General features: G+C 48.7%; 2 long non-coding RNA genes across 3 annotated transcripts; both read right to left on the reverse strand.

Annotated features, from left to right (window-relative positions):
- Nucleotides 1–1073: 1073 nt before the first annotated feature.
- Nucleotides 1074–17416, reverse strand: LOC121012797 (uncharacterized). 2 transcript variants are annotated; one of them, XR_005782309.1, is made up of 2 exons: nucleotides 16267–17416; nucleotides 1074–2450 (listed from the first exon to the last, which is right to left on the reverse strand). It is a non-coding gene; the product is annotated as an uncharacterized LOC121012797 (long non-coding RNA). The 2 variants fall into 2 exon arrangements; XR_005782308.1 differs by lacking the exon at nucleotides 16267–17416 and adding an exon at nucleotides 3058–4355.
- LOC121012796 (uncharacterized) lies at nucleotides 9169–13351 on the reverse strand. Its single transcript, XR_005782307.1, has 2 exons — nucleotides 13208–13351; nucleotides 9169–12246 (listed from the first exon to the last, which is right to left on the reverse strand). It is a non-coding gene; the product is annotated as an uncharacterized LOC121012796 (long non-coding RNA).
- Nucleotides 17417–19241: the final 1825 nt, after the last annotated feature.

The raw sequence follows: 19241 nt of genomic DNA on the forward strand, positions 1-19241 counted from the left end.
GGACACATTTCCAGCCCCCTCCTGAGAGAGGCAGTGCGTCAACCAGACTGTGTCCACAGACGGAAACGGTCAAAGCTGCTGATCGATTGCTTCTTCGCGAGCAGTGTGCTCCAGTGATCAGGAAGATGGACTTTGGGGCAAGCCGGCCTGGCTCTGATCTTGACCCCCACCCCCCGCTTCCTAGCTGCGTGTGACTTTTGACAAGTCAGCTACCTTCCCCCAGGCTCAACTCTCCCCCTCGCCTCCTAAGACAGGGATGTGACTCAGCTGAAATTCTCCCATCACAGCTGCGGCATTAAGTGCACCGGTGCAAGCCGCGGGCTCGGCAGCGGCTGGTGCAGCTAGGAGCCCGGTAATTATTATATGCAAATAGGCATCTTGTCGCCTTCAGGACAAGCTGCCACGTGTGCCTCCTGTTCCCACCCTTCCTCGGTCCACTCCAGGATTTCTGTGAATTTCAGGTTGCTGGGGCTCCCGATTCTGCCCGTGTTGCAGGATGAAAGGAGGGCGGCCACCCCCGAGTGAGCTCTGCGTGAGCGCCTCCCTCGACCCGCAGCGCATCCCCAGGTCAGCACACATCCGGGCAGTGCTGGCCAGGCGAGCATTGGCTGGGGCTGCAGGGGATGCAGGGGCACTGGGGTAGATCAACAGGCCATCACTGGCAAGGACTCTCAGTTCAGAGCTTCCCTGTGGCAGTGGCGGTTCCATGGCTTTGAGCAGAGGTGCTTGGGAGGTAGCCAGGTTAAAGGATGAAGGCAACAGCATTCGCCAACACATCTGATTCTGGGGCCGTTGGAAGGTGTGTGCGCGAGGGGCACCTGGGTGGCTCAGCCGGTTAAGCATCGGACTCTTGATTTCTGCTCAGGTCATGGTTCCAAGGATTAAGCCCCGAGTCGGGCTCTGCACTGAGCGGGAAGCCTGCTCGGGATTCTCTCTCTCCCTCTCTCTCTCTGCACCTCCCCTGCTCATGCTGTGTCTCTCTCTCTCTCAAAATAAATAAACATTAAGAAAAGAAAAGAAAAAAGAAAGGGGTGTGTGTGTGTGTGTGTTTACAGAAACATCACTGACATTCATCCATTCGTTAAACATCTCTTCTGCATCTTCCAGGCACTGGGTTCAGAAATGATCCTAAGAGCACGTCTGTCCTCACAAAGCTGGTCATCGTGCAGGAGAGACAGACCAAAGACACACAGCTTAGATAGTGTGGTAGGTGCCGTCCCAGGGACCACAGATGAGTGCCGAGGACATGTGACATTCCACTAAAAGCCATCCTGCAGGGCAGGGGGTCCGTTTGAAGGAATGTGGGAAAAGTTAGGAGTCAAGCCCATGGCACCACTTGCCAAAAGCCTGTGGCCCAACACTGCCCACGGGGTTCCTATCCGGCCCCAACTAAAAGGAAAACAAGCAAACTGGGTTTCTCAGCTTGACGGGATCCTGGCTCAAGGGCACAAGTCTGCAAGCTTGAGGCCACCGCTCCGAAAAGAAGAGCAAGGCAGAGATAATTCCACAGTGTTAACGTTAATGACCCAGGGAACTGGGGAGCTGACTTCCTCTGCACCCTCCTCCACCCGCCATCACACATGGGTGATGGCCTTCTGTGGGCCAGGAATGGCAGCAGCCACTTTGATGTCAAAGTAAGGAAGTCCCAGTTCAGGGGGGGCATAGACAAGTAGGGGGCCGAAGGCATGATGTGTGGGTTGAGGACCGAAGGAGGGAGCTGGCAGTGTCTCCTGAGGGAGGGCTCAGGAAAACCTCCATGGAGAAAGTGACCTCAAGCAGTACACGCCGAAAGGCTGGGGCTTTTTGTTTCCGTGGCCTCGGCTGGGCCTGGCCACCTGGAGTTTGCAGAGAGCCTCACACCTCTTGCCACCTGCAATCTGTAGACGGGCTTTGTGGTTCTTGGAGGAGACATCGTGAGAAATCTCTGCACAGTAAGATCTGTCGGGCATCGGCAGCACTTCAAGCTCCTTGACGCTGTGGACTAGGAACTTCCGGAAGCCACTGGACGACACGTGCTTTGTTTCCTTGTTGTTCCCCTAACCGACCAAGCTGGGCATCAGGATCTGGCCCTCGAATCTTCTGCGCACCCTATCGCCAATGCCTCTGGGCTTCTGCTTGGTTTTCTGGGTTATCGCCCACCCAGTAGCTAGACTCCTTGCTAACGGAACCCCATTTTGTTCCCGTATTGGGCAAAGCTTCCGATGGAGGGAAGCTGGAGTAGTCTGAGGTCAAGATAATGGTAACTCATGGTTTACGAATGGATGTGAGATGCACTTATAGCCCATGGGGCGTGAAAGTCTGCTGGAGGACCTCTGGAAAAGTTCTCTTAGCTCTTAAACAGGATGCAGAGAAGCAGTCCTCTCTCTCCACTGGGGACGTGGGTGTCAGGATGTGATGCCTGGAGGCGCGAGGAAGTGGCAGCCATTTTACAACCGCGTGAAGGGACCAGCCTGAGAACAAAATTCACAGAATTGAGGATGACAGAGCAGAAAGGTGGAGAGACCCCACGTTCATGCTTATATGGTTGATCTATTTGAATTAACTCTCAGTTCTTGTTACAAAATAATGAGTCCCTATGTTTAAAGGCAGGAGTCCGCGAACTATGGCCCGTGGGCCAAAGCACCCTGCAGCCTGCTTTTGTAAGCAAAATCGTTTATTAGGAAACAGGCACGCTTATTCCTTTACTTACTGACTACAGCTACAATGGCAGAGTTGTAGAGTTGTGACAGAGGCAAAACCTAAAATATTTTCTATCTAGCCCATTATAAAAATGTTTGCCAATCCCCAATTTAAGCCATTCACAGGTGGGTCATCTATCACCTCACACCAAAAAATTGATAACCTTGCAAGTTAGCATGTGATGTAAATATTTGTCTTTGTCCTCTGTGGTATTACTTGCTTTAAAAATTCCAAGGTGCAGTGAATTGGGTCACAAATTCAACGAACAAGTATTGAGGACCTTACAAACCACTCTGAAACCTAGTAACATAAAAATCACAACGTATTATTACCTCTTGTGGCTCTGAGGGTTGACTGGGTTCGGTGACTAGTTCTCACCTGGAGTCCCTTACGTGGTCTTGGTCAGATGTTGGCCACAGCTGGACCTGGACATTCAAGATGGCGCTGACAGCTTATGTGGGCTGTTGGCTGTGGCCCCTCTGTGTAGCTTGGGGCCCTCACAGCATGGAGTCTGGGCTCCAGAGGGAGTGTTCTAAAAGGCAGGAAGTGAAAACTGCCAGGCCAGTGAAACACTGTGTGGACACAGTGGACACGGTGGGCCCAGCAGTGATGCTGCCATATTCTACTGGTCACGGCAGACACAGGCCCTTCCCAGTAGAAGCAGGCAGAGAGAAATAATCTTCACCTCTTGATGAGGAAGTGGCGAGTTCCCACCAGTGCGGAAGAGCTTGGGGGATGGAGACTCTGTGGTGGCTGTCTTCAGAAAATCCCGTCTGCCCTCCAGGCACGATAATTCACATCCTTCCCTCAAGCAAAAATGTTCACACCCTTTTGCACCTGCCCCCAAAGCGCATAAGAATCAGATGGAAAAACCTGGAACTTGTCATCTAAATACAGTCCAGGCACAAATGGCTTCCTCTTCTGGTGGTGTTCCTTAAACAGTTTCCTGTCAATAGGACTACCTGTGAACTAAAAAGACAGGCTACCTGCACCCCTACACACAAGCACCCAATATACACTGGGGTGTACAAATACCTGTAGGAGACGCTCCGGCTCAGAGGGGGCAGGAAGAATGGGAGGCACGTAGAGCAGTCACTTGTCCGTAGCATTTCTGCAATCTGGCTAGGTATTGCCTCCAGTTCTATCCTGGGTCACAGTCCTGCCCTCAGGGCGTCACTCTCCATGGTCCCTGGTTCTGTCCTCTGAATCACCCTTTCTTTGCTGTGAGAGATGGCTTACATTTGCCACTGAATAGCTCCCTTAGCCGGCTTCCTGCCCATAGAAGTTCGAAGGTCTAGAGGCTTCTTTTCAGTTTTGAGTCACTCTGCCCCTTTTAGTTCACGCTGGCTGATGGTGCACCCATCCACTCAAACTCATAAACACATTGTGGGGTTCCTAGGAATCTTGCAGTTTACAAAAGCCACACTCACAAGTGTTTTTGAGATAGGACCCTGTCTGGTTTTGGGCTTAAGGTTAGGATTCTGTGGGGCAATGCTGTTAAAACTCTTAGAAATCTTTTGCCTAGCTGAGGGTTCTAGGTAGGAGGCACACCCCTAAGTATTTCTGAAGTCTTAAAGTAGAGCCACATCCTTGAGAGGCTCTTTGGTCATCCTACTTTATAAAAAATTTACTCTCCGGGCGCCCGGGTGGCTCAGTGGGTTGAGCGTCTGACTTCGGCTCAGGTCATGATCTTGCGGTCTGTGAGTTCGAGCCCCACGTCGGATTCCGTGCTGACAGCTCAGAGCCTGGAGCCTGCCTCGGATTCTGCGTCTCCCTCTCTCTCTGCCCCTCCCCCACTCATGTTCTGTCTGTCTCTCTCTCTCTCTCAAAAATAAACACTAAAAAAAACTAAAATAAATAAGAAAATAAATAATTTACTCTCTGGCGGGGGGTGGGGGGCGGCGGATACCAAGGAGCTTAATTTTGAACCTAGGCAATCCTGGATTCTCTTCATTTTCTCTAAATTACATCTGAAACCTAACAATTTCTTCTTCTTGTTCATTTCTCTCTGCCCCTTACCATCCATGGCTAACAGGACTCAGGTGACACTTTCAACATCCCGCTTGAAATCTCCTTAGCCGGTCTCACTATCCACTAGTTACATTTTTTTTCTTTTCCGCCTTACTGCAGGTGACGGCCTTGCTAGTCACTTTACTCCTGCTTCCAATAATGATTTCTCTCGCTGTCAATTTTCTCACTGTTCTTATAGGCCCCAATAACCATCTTCCCGAGACTCTGTAGGCCACGGCCTGTTCCAAAGCCAATGCCGTATGGTTTAAGTTTTTAATGCCGGACCCCCCCCTCCTGGTACCCACTTCTGTTCTGCTTATCTATTGCTGTGTAGCACCCCCCCCCCAAACTTAGTGTCTTGAAACAGCAATATTTAGTGTTTTCTCGTTCTGACTGGTCACAGACGAGTGATACTCCTTGGGGTTTCCCACGTGACTACAGTTAGATTTTGACTGGAGATTGTCCTTTGATATCGTCGAGGCAGAATATATGGATAGATGAGAGAGAAAAGTCAGGGTTGTATCTTGAAAGATTAATATGCCTGACTAAGGAATTGAAACTTGAAAATGTAGTCAGTGGAAAGTCCTGAAAGGATTTGGGGCAAGAGAGTGAAGTTACCATGTTTTCCTAAGAAAACAATGAGAAGCAGTGTGGGGACAGGACAAAGGACAGGCCAGAGAGGTGGAGGCTTTTGCCGGAAGCTGTGCAGAAGGCAGAGGTGGGGGCAAAGGAGAGGAATGGAGAGGAAAACCTGACGTGTAAGGACAGAAAGTCATGTTGAGGCCCATCTGTCTTCTCCATCACTTCCGCTCACCTTCTAATAGAGTCTAGAACAGAGTCGTTTTCCTCTTAAAGCATCCTGGATGGTACTCTGGGCCGTTGGTGGTTTAGAAATATTTGGAATTATGGGTAATTTTTTTTTTTTTTTTAGGAATCATGTTTTAATAGCCCCAATACAGCCTTATTTTGTTCCTAATATCTTTCAGAGGATACTCTTGCGAATCAAAGGCCGTGTTCCCCCGCGTCCTTGTCATCTTCTGAACCTAGTTCATCTCCTCTGCTGTTCACTTGTTGGATGGTCTCCCACTTTTGGCCACTTCCTCTTCCTTGACATGCTCTCCTCCTTTCCTGTCCAGAACAACCAAGTCTCACTTTCCTTCTACCCCTCAGCTGCGTCTGTCTCTGTTTGTGGGTGGTCCCCTCCTCTACTTGGCGCTTACACCTTAGAGCTCCCGGAAGCTCAGTCCTGGGCCCTCCTCACCTCTCGTTCCACATTCTCTTCTTGAAAACCTGGTGTTAAATTCAGCGGTGTCTCGCACTTCCTCGCTCCCATGACTCTTGTGACAGTTAGGACTGGGTTTGACTACAAGTGGCAGTAACTTAAATACTATAAAAGTGATTTTTCTTTTCAGGGAACTAGTCTTCTTTCTCTGCCGTTGCTCTGCCGTTCTCAACATCGGACTTTTACCTCGCGGCCCAGGTTGACCCCTTGGGCTTAAACCATCACAACCACATTTCTGCCAGCAGGGACCGATAAAACAGGAGGAAGGACATACTCTTTCCTTTTAGGATAGTTTTTAGAAGTCATAATTGACCCTTCCTGTATTTCATTGGTTTAAATGTAGTCAGGCAACTACTCCATTCAAGAGAGGTTGGAAAAGAAAAGAAAAACTCAAGGTTCGACTGAAGAAGAAGGGGTAAGTGGATGGATATTTGGGTACAACTGGCAGTCTTTGCCATAATCTCCCCAGTACATACCTCCAGGCCACGCTTCTCCGTAGCTCCTGCCACTTTGCTATCCAAAGACATCCCAAACCAAATATCCAAGACTGAGCCCAGGGGGTCTCCCAAGCCTGATTCATTTCTTAGGTTTCCTTTCTCAGGGAAGGGCACCCCAATATATCCAGCTAGGTAAGCCAGAAACCTAGGGGCCACCCTTGATTCTTAAGACAGAGAGCATTATTTGTTTACAATTCAGTCTTGCCATGGCTTCTCTGGGGCAGTTTAGTTCGCTGCCCCGCTGTCTCTGGGCTTTGTCTCCTAGTATCCTTCAACCGATGGTATATGAGTAGACATTTCCTAGGCCCTGTCCAGCTAGAGGATTGCAACATACTTGTGTGTTTTGGCTTGGGCCCTTGACCTCCTGCCACCCACCATGGAAGAGCTCACCCCCGTGTAACCATAGGTCCTAGAGTAAGAGACACATGGACCGACTATGACCTGACACAGAAATGTCCAACCAATCTGCAGACCTATATAACAAGAAAGACAAAAAGATGACCGTAAGCCACTGAGAACTTGGGGTTGTTTGCTTTCAACATTATGGTGGAAACCATCGAAGCTATTTGCTGATCTATTATAGAAACCCAATTAACGAAGCTCTCTTATACTGCCTTACCTGCTCCTTCAAGTCCTGTCTGTTTACCTCAGTTACATCTCTCGAATCCAGTCACTACTCTCCATCCCCAGGGCCACCATGTTAGCCCAAGCCATGGCGACTTTTTGCCCGGACCACTGACATAAGCTCCTGTCTGGTCACGAAACCTCAGCTCTGGCCCCTTGGCATTCAGCTCTCCACCCCGCAGCCAGATTAACCTTTGAAAATGGCCAACCTCATTTTACAACTGGGCTGGGTTTCACCGCGATCTTGACCCGAGTGACTCTATTATTCTCACCTCGGTACAGATAACGAGGGGGCCTGCCCATCCACAGCGTCACTGTACCGCCTTTGACTGTATCCAGGTTAACTATTTCACTGTTAGCTCTCAGGGGAGAAAGCGGGTCCTGAGCCTTTGAGGAGGGAGGGTGGGGGGATAGTTTGTGTGTGTTCAAAGGTGATTCTCACTCCTGCTGAGTAAACGATGGGTGAAGTGCAGTGAGAAAGACCGGCTCCTCAGCCCCGGCCACCTTCATGCTTCACACAGCACGTTCCCCAACAGATGCAGTCTGCAGGGACTGCGAGGTTCCCAGCTGGCTCTCTGATGCCTGCTGGGGCAGAGGTGGGGCAGTGTCTCCATGCCGAGGACGCTTCCCTCTACGTGGTTTCCACCAGCCAAGAAGTCTCTCTGGCCTCAGCCCTCCTGCTTCTCATCACTTCCCTCCTCCCCACACAGGGGCCAGTTTATTATCTACTCATTTTAGGGGAACTTTATCCCCTGGATCTCTTCTGGCCATTGCCTTTTGATTCACTGAGAGCTCTGCTCTTACAAAACAAAGCTTGGGCTTTTACAACTGTTATCTCTGGAGTGAAAGTCAATGGTTGAACCTTGACCCTGTCTTTGTTTCTGCTACCCAGGAAAGCACCAGTCTTAATTCTCCCCAGGAAGAGATGTGCGGAGTTAGACATGCACAAGAAGAAAAGTAGAGCGATACACGAATATATTTGCGAGTAGCTCAAGGCAGGATAATGCCCAGGCTCCTCCCAGGCTCCTCTCCCACTTAAAACTATTCAAGAGCTCCCTATCCACCTTAAGATAAAGAATACGACCTTAAATCTGATCCCAAAGAGACTAAATGCTCTGGCTTTTGCCTTCCTCCCCAGCCGATTGTCCACCTGGAGGTTTGAACACCAGCCACTCCAGCCTGCTTTCTATACCTTCAGGGAGCTCCCTCTCCCATTGGGTCTTCTGTCTATCCACCCTTGACTCCCACTCCTCCTTCCTCTGGGAAGCACCTCTAGACCAGCCCAGCCTCTGTGGCTCCTCTGTAAACTCCCTGAGCTTGACTCCTTTTATCCAAGGTGTTCCTTTCAGTTGCAGGATTAGGAGATCACTATCTCTCTCCCTGAGTCTGTAAGTTGCTAGAGAACTCACATGTCCTTGCCTTTCTCACCATTGGTCTCCAGTGAACAAACGAATGAATGAAGTAGATGGATGAATGGATGGACAACAGGGATTGTGGTTACTCTTTAAAGATGATCTTGCAACCCTAGTCTGGGTCCTAATCCAGTTTGGTCCAGCAGAGTGAACAATGAGCAGACCTGGCCTTATGAATGGCCAGAATATATAACTGCCTATTTGGAATAATTTGAGATGGGAAAATTAAGTCCCTCTAAACCACCTGCCTCCACCCCTTGGAAATTTTAACACTCAATGTTATTCCTTTGAGTTCAAGAATCTTCTACCAAAATTCAAATAACCCTAGGTGAGTCCAGTCTTCATGAACTCTATGGTAGGCAGCTGAATTCACAGCTGAGCCCGGGAAATCAGGGGGAGAGGGAGGGGGAGCAAGAGAAATGGAGAGGTGAGGAGGGACACAGAGATCGTGAACGGGACCCTGGAAGAGAAGTCAACACATCAAAGCTGTCATCAGCCTCACGGACTTGCCAGGCTCTGATGCTTTTATTTTCATGCTTTGTGACCCAGCAAAAAGTCATTTCACTGTTTTGATTTTCTTGTTCCCAGGGAATAAAGATACAAAAACAAATAGGAGAAACTTCTTTAGGGGTAAATGGAAGCACATAGACATAGAGCCCAAGTGTTTAGCATTTGAATGTATCCACTTGGAAAGCTTCACTCCTTCGCCTGTTTATTCATTAAAGAAACACTATTGTTGATCCTGGACCGGGCACTGTACTAGGCGTTAGAAACAGAATGAACAAAGCAGACACTGTTTCTCCCCCACAGAATAGTGGGGACTTTCCACAAGGGCTTTTAGAGAAAAAGACACATGTTCTTCTGGGTCTGCCCGGACTCCCATGGCTTATAACTTCCTGGAAATGTTAGGATGTGGAGATTTGGGGAAAGTTGGGGGTTATATTGTATTCTTAGGAGGCCCAGGGAGCTTTGAGGCAGGAAGGAAACAATATTCTCCTTTCCCATCTTTTTCTGTTTTGGTGACAGGACAGAGGACGATGAGGGGAGAGAGGGAGGACGGCTGGATGCTGGACTCCGGGAAATGTCATCATTGTGGTCTGAGTGACTCTGATGGCCTGATGCCCAGCCTGCAGCTTTGAAGCTTTGCTGCAAATAGAGGAAAGATGTCTGATCTGCAAAAGAGAGTTTAACTGGCTGGTGATGAGAATCAGTTAAATTTGTGGCATCTGATTTCCTTTATTCCCTGAAATGCAACTTCTACCCTTCCTCAATTACATAAGAGCTGGAACCTTCACGTTCTAGCATCCTACCCTTAATGAAATTCCTTCTACTCCTTTTCTTACACATATCACACATCCTTCCCCGTAGGCCATCACAGAGGGCACGTACAGAGTAAAGCCATTCTGCAATTTCAGTAAAAGCCATGTCAAATCCTCCTAAAGCGTGTGTCGCTTTGAAAAATCAATATTCCTCCATTGGCAATTTCCCCTAGCGTGGTTAGTTTAACAAAATGCAATTTGAAAAACAAAAACGTGAGAACAACTGCGTCCTTACAAGTCCTCCTTAATTTCCTGCCCTCCGACATTTCTTAGACATTTTCATGTCCTACCTCATCGTTGGCTAAGTGAGAAAGCCGAGAAAATTTAAGAGGAAAGTGTGTATGAGTCAGAAGCTCACCTTGAGCTGGCCGACGTGAGAATGGTGTGGAGGGAGGCCTGGGGCTCATTGACAGGAGGGGAGAAGGGTCCCGGAGCCAAAAACTGGGCAGACGTCCACCTAAGAGGTCAAAAGCAAATGGTTCTTTGACACGCCTGCCCTCGCCAGGGTAATTATGAGGATGATGGGGATGAAGGTAAAGAGGTGGGGAAGGAGTCTCTTACTCTCTGGGAAAGGTGTCTGGGCTAAAGGGTTGAGGGTGGTTAACTGAGAGAAATGACTGTCCTCTTGCCCAGTGGTCCCGAGCTCCGTCCTGGGCTCCCCTGCCTGGCAAAAAGGACAAGCTTTCAAAAGAGACGCTTACACACGCTCTACCTGCTTCCTCACCAGCCTCTTTGTTCTGAAACCGTGTGGCCAGGTTACCGACAACCTCCATATTGGCCAGTCTAATAGGCTCTTGGGTCTTTACGTCGCTTTGTCAGACACACTTGACCACCTTTTCCATCTTGAAGCTCCGTTGCCTCGTCATGGAAGACACTCCACTGTCCTTGTTTGTCCTATTGCACCAGCCCGTCTGTCAGTCTCTTCTGGCCCTCTCCTACTCCTCCGCCGTCACGCACCTGATTAGCAATGTGCCCGGGTTACTGGGGACCATCCTTGGCCCCTTGCATTCCTGTTCTCCTCTATCTAACCCAATAGTAAGTTCTATTTGCTTTCCTTCAGATACATCTGGTATGAGCCTGTCTCCCTGCGGCCTCCACCACAACCATCTGGGTCAAAGCTACCGTCATGTTTCCTGTGGTTGACCAAGCGGTCTCCTAACTGGTCCCACTACTTTCTCTCTTGCTTTCTCTCTTCTTCTCACAACAGAAATTTTCCACAGAGTGTTCTTTGAAAGGCAAATTATTTAAGCTGCTTCGCTACTTAAAATCTTTCAATGATGTTGCATTGCCCTATAGATAAAGGTCAATGTCTTCTCCCAGTCCCCCAGGTACTGCCTCTTCTAGCCCCTCTTGACTTTATGACCTCATCCGTGTTTGTCTCCTGTCTCTCACTTTGTCCCAGGCACAAAGGCCATCCCTAAGTTCTTGGAATACACAAAACTCTTTTCTGCCCCGGGGCCTTGGCACCCACTTTTCCCTCTGCCTAGATCACTTTCCTCTATTGCCCGGTGTTGTCTTTGAGTTGTGACTCAGTCAAAATGTCACCGCCTCAGAAAGACCTTCGCTGGTCACCCTATTCTCTGCCGTAGCCCTTATTTTCTTTCATGCACAAATCACCATTTGCAATCATTTATTCATTTGTTTATCGCAGCTCCCATTAGACCATAAGCATCCCAAGGACGGGGATAATAAACATCTGTCACTTATCCTTCATGCCTAGCGAAACCCCCTGCAGATAACCTGTGCTCAAAGAATGGTTTTTGCATGAATGCATAAGGATAGCATCAATAACTAATACTCTGTCAGTAAGGGCTCCAGTCTTGATTACTGACCTATAGATACTTTTGTTGGTAAAACCTTTTTGGGAAATACTTAAATAATCTGCGATTGACATCCTGCATTTTCCTAAGAGGTACTCAGAGAATTCCATGCTGCATTAATTTTCAAATAGAACAAAGCTACATTCCTTTAGAAGACGTTGGAGCAGGACAATTTCTATGGGAAGACTCTTACCCCAGTGAAAACATTTTCTTGCAAGCAGGATATAAATGGAATATCTTTGAGAGTAATACGGAAACTGAATTGAATCTCTATTGGCGACAAAGCAACAAGGATAAAGATAAGACTGAAGTGCTCTTTTGAGGAATAAAACTACAACTGGCTATCAGTGAAAACTTCAAGTTTCTGACCACCATTCTCCACCCCAAACCCCCAAAAAGTTACTTTGAAAGAACTCTGGGAGTCATCAAACAGGGGAAAAGATTATTTGAAGATGGCATCTGGTTTATTACTATCTCCCGACAACTTCTAAACTGGTGTAAGATGAAAATAAACTTTTCCAGTGGCAGCAAAATTTTCCACACAAATATGTTCACCATTCAACAATGATATCATTGGGCCATTTTGTTTCTTAGGACCGAACCCTGGGGAAAAAAAAGATCCATTACTGAGGATTAAGTGTTCTTCATTTCATGTCGTTTTTGCTCAGTTTCCAAACACTTCAATTTTTAGTGAGGTTTCCTAATAATTGAATGTCTGAACAACCAAAACATAACAATTATAAGTGCTTTTCTTGCTATTTGTAATATGCTTACAAGCATATTTCCTCTGATGTGTAAGATATAAAATTTCTGTTTTCACTGGGTTTTTTATTTAATAAATTTTGCAGTCATAAAAATATTAGTGTCAGTGCCAATACTTTATTGTAAATCCAAAGCGATATGGACAACATGCCCACGTTGTTGTTTTGTTTCAGTTCTGCAATCACTATTGTCGCCTGGCTCCAGAAACCAGCAGTGGCCAGAGGGGGAGACAGGCCAGCCCTCGGGCACTGTGTCTGTTACGTGATGCTTCACAACGATTGGAAAGTTTGACCTTTATCGGGTTTGTTGGTCACAGTGTTCCTAGCTTACTTGCTGCGATCTTGACCGGGCTGGTGTACCTGAGCCAAACTGAGGCCATGTGGCTTTTCACCCAGAGGAAGAGGACAGACGTTCGCAAGGCATATGGCAAGTGTCTCTCTCAATCACTACGTCACCCTATGGTGCGGGTGGCACTGGTACCATGTTTCAGCTGAGGACACTAGGGCTTCAAGAGGTTAAGTAGCATCCCCAAGATCCCAAAGCCACTGAGTGTGGGAACCAAGAGCTGAGCCCACGCCAGTCTGACGCCGAAGCCTTTTCGGCTCTGCCTCCCTAGGTCATGGCAGGAACCACCCGAAATTGTGTTTTTGCAAGAACACAGCCTCAGCCTTTCTAAGAGAAAAGGGAGAAGGGTTGAAGTGGTTTTGTGTTGTGCCAGAACACGGCGATGGAATTTCTGAGCCAAGTCCCCAGCTGCAGAGGGTGAAACAACCGAATTGGCCACCGTTCAGAGGTACCCTACCTTCTGCAGGGCGTTCGAGCCCCATATAGAATGGAGACGTGGGGCACTGGGCTGGCTCAGTCGGTTAGGCGTCCGACTCTTGGTTTTGGCTTACATCATGGTCTCACAGTCGGTGATTCTCTCTCTCCTTCTCTCTCTGCTCCTCGGCTCATACGCACGCGTTCTCTCACGCTCTCTCTCTCAGAAATAAATAAACTGTATTTTAAAAGCCCCCCCCCCAACAACAACAACAATAACAAAGCACAAATAAAATGGAGAACAGTCTTCTTTTTTTCACTCTTGCTTCCAAGGCTGGTTAACCCACTAGGAGAATGAGGAGAACCTTGTCTATAGGAACATCTGGGGAGGCTTTCCTCAAGTTCAAATTCCTGTAAAATTTTAACTGCAGGTGGTCCAGTTATTAAGTTGGATAACAAGTGGGGCGCCTGGGTGGCTCAGTCGGCTGAGCGTCCGACTTCGGCTCAGGTCATGATCTCACAGTCCATGAGTTCGAGCCCCGTGTCGGGCTCTGTGCCGACAGCTCGGAGCCTGGAGCCTGCTTTGGATTCTGTGTCTCCCTCTCTCTCTGACCCTCCCCCCACTCATGCTCTGTCTCTCTCTGTCTCAAAAAAATAAATAAACGTTAAAAAAAAAATTAAGTTGGATAACAAGTACTCCTGCTATTCCTGCTAATACTACCACAATTATTGCTACTATGGGGTACGGTTTTCAGATACCTAACTCAACCGTCCTTGATTGGGGCTTCCTGGTGGATTCATGATCTGCCAAGAACGTGGCAGGGTTTTCGAGACACCTCTGGTGTGGCAGTGTTGATGACAACTGAAAATGAAAGCTTACTGTTTTCAGTGTTCGGCACCCCAGAGGTCACACTTTAGTGGGTACTGTGAATATTTAAAATAATTAAATTGAAATGATCACTGTATTTCATTAAAGTTGTGGGTTCTAACCTAGCAGGAACTTACTATCAACTTGCATTGGGACATGCTGTATGCTCTTTGCCTCAAATTGATTTTTCAATACAACTCACAGGTTTGTTTCAATCAGCACGCATTCTTTCAGGTTATTGTGTTCGCTTTTGTTGTAGACTTCCAATAGAAGTTAGCCGCTGCTAAATTGAATGGCGAAAACGTACCAGTAATAATTGACAAAACATTCATGGCTCGTTGAAGTAAAAAAATCCTTTGGAAATAGAATAAAACAATAGTATGCGCCGAAAAGTATTGCAAAACACAGTTAAATCTCTCCAAGGTAATGGCAAATCAGAGAGGCTGTCGCCTCTTGGATGTCACTCAATGCCTGCAATAAATGATATCAGCCTTTCTTAATCTAGGAGTTGATTTCAGCAAAGCAATTCAGCTCCATACCAAGCTGCAATAAAATGCAAATGATTGTCAGGCCTTGTACGTTTCCGGGTTTGTAGCTAAAGACTTAAGTGGAGTCCCACCAGGCCTTCCTGGCAACACTCAGTCAACATTTTAGGGAATTAAGTGCCAATAAATCAGAGGTCGATTTAGGTTTGGGTTTAAGTTGTACACATGGAAGAAAAGTAGCACTGCCGTATTGGAGTTTCGGGTTTTGGTCTTTCATCGTCGAAACCGTGACATTCAGGAATATGGCTCTGCTGACTTCTTAAACTGAGGCCTTTGGTTCTTTTTGCTTTTTCCAAAGGCACGACAGTTTATTCAGGCTGCTATCACCGCTCCTGTTCCCTTACAAGTTTAAAGAAACTGGACTATGTAAGCTACCAGCTCGACCCAAAGAGCTATTTTGTGACATAAAGTCTTTCTTGGCAAACCCCGGAAAAAATTTAAAAGCATATCAACAAGGGAAATGCTCATAAAGTCCAAAAGACCTCGGCGCCATCTGATTAAGTAAAAGCAAAATTGCCGAATGATACGTACAATATTTCTAGAAAAAGAATCCTCTAGACGCATGCATCCACGTACTCCAGACTGTAACAAGGACCCCGCGGGAAGAGGAGATCGCAACGGGGCGCAAAGGGGACGTGTCTGGGTCTTATTTTGAAGGTAGACATTAAGGAGCAGAGCAAAACGAGGTGCAAACAGGCCAACAAATAACCGAGAACCCCGAGACTTCTGAACGAGTCGCAGCGTGTATTAGTTTGCTAGTGCGGCCGTAACGAAATAGCACAGATGGAAGGGCCAAAACAACAGAGATCTGGCTTCGCACAGTTCTGGAGGCTGGGAGTCCGAGACCAAGGTGTCAGTAGGCTTGCTTTCTCCGGAGGCCTCTCCCCCGGCTCGCAGGTGGCCCTTCCTCCCTGTGTCCCCCCGTGGCCTTTTCTCCAGATGGGTGCTCATCCCCCGGGGGACTCTCCCTCTATGGACTCATATCCTTTGCTGAGAACACCAGCCATATTGGACCAGGGCCTGCTCTAAAGGCTCCACAGTAGCTTGGATCACGTCTTTGAAGATCCTACCTGTGTCCAGTCAACGTCCTGAAGTACCGGGGCTGAGGACTTCAACACATGACTTTGGCGGGTGACGCAATTCGGCCCATAACACAGGGTGTTCGTTTTATTTCATTTGTTGTTATGGGAATTAAGCCTGCTTCTATCAAATGCAACGCGATTTTGATTTTTATTTTTTTAAGGAGGTGTCATACCCAGCGTGGAGCCCAATGTGCAGTTGGAACTCACGACCCTGGGATCAGGACGTGAGCTGAGATCAAGAGTCAGACGCTCGGGGCATCTGGGTGGCTCAGTTGGTTAAGCGTCTGACTCTTGATCTCCGCTCAGGTCATGATCTCACTGTCGTGGGATCAAGCCTTGCATCGGGGCTTTGCAGCCATGCTTGAGGTTCCCTGTCTCCCTCTCTCTCTGCTCCTCCCCTGTTTGCATGTGCCTCCTGCCCCCCCCCTGCCCAAAAAAAAGAAAAAAGGTCGGACGCTTAACCGACTGAGCCACCCAGGTGCCCCAAATACTAAACCATTTTAATAAACCACATGAGGAGTACAATTCTTCATGAACATCTGAACATTGGTTACGCACTTACTTCAATGCATTTCCCAAACAATTTAAATTACAATTATAGGCTCACCGTGACTGATTATTTGAAACTTCAAGTATTTCCACTTCATACTCCAGACCGGCCTGTGTATATTCCACAGCATATTGGCTTTAACAACGGCCATGCAGTTCTGCACCAGAGAGAGACCAGACATACACCAGGGAGGACTTTGAACTTGTGTCCTGGTAAACCAAGTCTCAGATACTACAGCCCCCCTCAGCTTCACACTAAAGAGCAACTTAAAGATTGTACCTCTCAACCCAGTCCTCAAATGCCATTTCTGTAAGGTACCCTCCTTCCTGCTCCCATGGAACTTGGCTCGTATCTCCACTGTCCCGCTCATCAACCGTAAACCGGGCTGCAGAATGCCCTGCTGGTCGTGTTCCAGGCTGGCTTGTGGGTGAGCCAAGCACAGGCTGTATGTCACCACCTCTTTCTCTCCCTCAGCTTCTAGCAAAGGTGTGCCACGCAACAGGTGTTAGGAGTTGAATTGTATCCCCCACAAACGAACACGTTCAAGACCTAACTCCCAGCGCCTCAGAAGGTCGCCATATTGGAAATAGGGTCATTACAGGTGCCATTGGTTACGGTGAAGCCATCCCGGAGTGATTCAGGATGACCGGCGTCCTCATAAAAAGGGCAGATTTGGACACAGACATGCTGACAGGGAGCCTACCACGTGGCCACCAAGACAGGGACCGGGACGTTGCTTCTGGAATGTCAAATCTTGCCAGCAAACGCCAGAAGCCAGGAGACAGGCATGGAATAAATTCTCGCTGGTGGCCTCGGAAGAAGCCAGCCCTGCCAAGGCCTCGATCTTGGGCTTCTGGCCTCCGGAACCGTGGGGCGATCGATTTCTGTGTGCAAGGCGCCCAATGTGCGGTACTTTCTGGCACCTCGGGGAAACTGATTCCGTGCAGATCAGTCAATAGAGTGAAAAAGAGCCCGATGAAAACCGCCCGCAGACAGCTGGCCTCACTGGGACCTGTGGTTGCCCTTCCTGTAATTATCTGTGGAATCTGATTCTCTCCAGGTGCCTGTCCCCTTGCTGCGGTGTCTCCTGCCGACAAGACGGCACAGGCTCCTAAGTGACAGGAGGAAGGCTTACTTCAGGCATCGCGCAGGGCGCCCGCCTCCTTCTGCCTCCAGGCAAGCAAACATTTGTTTCTGAGTGCTGCGGAAGCTGTCCTTTGTTTAAAGGAAGGCCCACCCCAGAGGAGGGGTCAGACGGCAAGAAATGAGCTTTGCGGCTCAAACTTTTTTGCAGGCACCGATTTGTAAACAGCTCGGCCTGCGTTCCCGGGCCAGGCACGGGCTGTGCGGTGACACCCACTTCCTCCTCTCACGCTTGTTTATCGTCTCGGAGACCATTCTCAACGCCTTGCTGCCTTGGCTGCGGGTCTTAACGCGGAAGCGGGTCTTGGGGATCCCCAGAGCCGCTTGGGGAACTGAGATAGAGAACCAATCTGCACGTGTGGCTGATGCACATCCCCCATCCTGCGGGGTGCTAGGTCCTGAATGTTCTGTGGCTTACAGTTCAGGTATCCTAGCGGCCGCGGGTCAGACGCCACAAAGTCCCAGTTTTAATTTGCTTGCTTGTTTGTTTACTTGTTTGTTTGTTTATTTCACTATGTATCGCTCAGGATTGTTCTGCAAATGCGTCCCTATGCAAAACACGGCCAGGAGGGGTTCATCTGGAAAAGAAAAAGGAAAGGGAATCCACCTCCTTGGAGCAGGGCTAGCCTTCTGTGCAGACGTTAGCTCACTGAATCTCAACAAAGATAAAACCTACTTGGAGACTAGGTATTATGTCTCTGCTTTCACGGGGAGAAATTGACGTTTGGAGAAGTTAAATTGCATGCCCACATTCATTCGACTCACAGTAGGCCGGGGATTCACAAACCACATCTGCCTGACTGCCGGGCTGGTGCCTTGTCCACGTTACCAGCAGGGTTATGTAAAGGCTGGGCGGCTGTGCAGACAAGAACCAGAAAAGCAGGCCAGGGATCATTGCTGTAAATGGGTACAAAGCAGAGCTGAGAGTTTCCACACAACCGAGGAACAGATTGCGGGCTCTCATCTGATAAGTAGGTCAGAGCAATTCCTCAGGAAAAAGAGACTTTCAGAGAAATTTGCTACAGTGGCCTTTTATAGTTATGGCATCACTATAGTTATGCCCGACGTCTCCCACCACTCAGGAGCTGTCTGAGCTCCCTCCCTCGGAAACCGGGGGCCACGATGGAGCGGGTTCAGTCGTGGGAGGGGGTGTAGGCAGCGCGGGGAGGTGAGTCACAATTACTGGAGGCAGGGGGCCAAGGAGACGCCAGGCCAGAGTTAGAATGGACAGGCCAGGGCAGGGTCTCCAGGCCACATGGGTTTGGGCCCGGGGGGTCTGTGTGCCTGGGCGTACACACAAAGGCAGATAAAGGAGCCAGTGCTTGGAAAGGTCAAAGCAGATGGAAATAGGGGAGGTCTGGACTCATCCCCGACCCAGAAGCAATCTGCTTACGTGCTTTATTTTAAGTAGCACCTTTGGGTGCACATATGAAGACATACAAACAGGCGTAAACATTTTCCAGCTGGCCATTTTTTACATCATCCCTCGCTTTTAAAAAGAAATGTTTATTTTTGAGAGAGCAAGCATGAGCAGGGAGGGGGCAGAGAGAGAGTGATACAGAGAATCCCAAGCCGGCTCCGCACAGAGCCCGACGTGGGGCTCGATCCCATGAACCGTGAGATCATGACCTGAGCCGAAATTAAGACTCAGATGCTTAACCGACTGAGCCACCCAGGCGCCCCTACATCATCCCTTGATTAAAGGTGACACCAGTCTAGCACCAGGAAGCCATTCCTGTGGGCGGTTCAAGTAACAGAATGGCAGCCTTGGATGAAGAGCCGTCTAGAAATAGCTAGCACAGGGGCGCCTGGGTGGCTCAGTCGGTTAAGTGTCCGACTTCATCTCAGGTCACGAACTTGCCGTCCGCGAGTTCGAGCCCCGAGTTGGG

Source organism: Herpailurus yagouaroundi, unplaced genomic scaffold (genome assembly GCF_014898765.1).
Source record: "Herpailurus yagouaroundi ecotype Mexico unplaced genomic scaffold, PumYag 197, whole genome shotgun sequence".
NCBI lineage: Eukaryota > Metazoa > Chordata > Mammalia > Carnivora > Felidae > Herpailurus > Herpailurus yagouaroundi.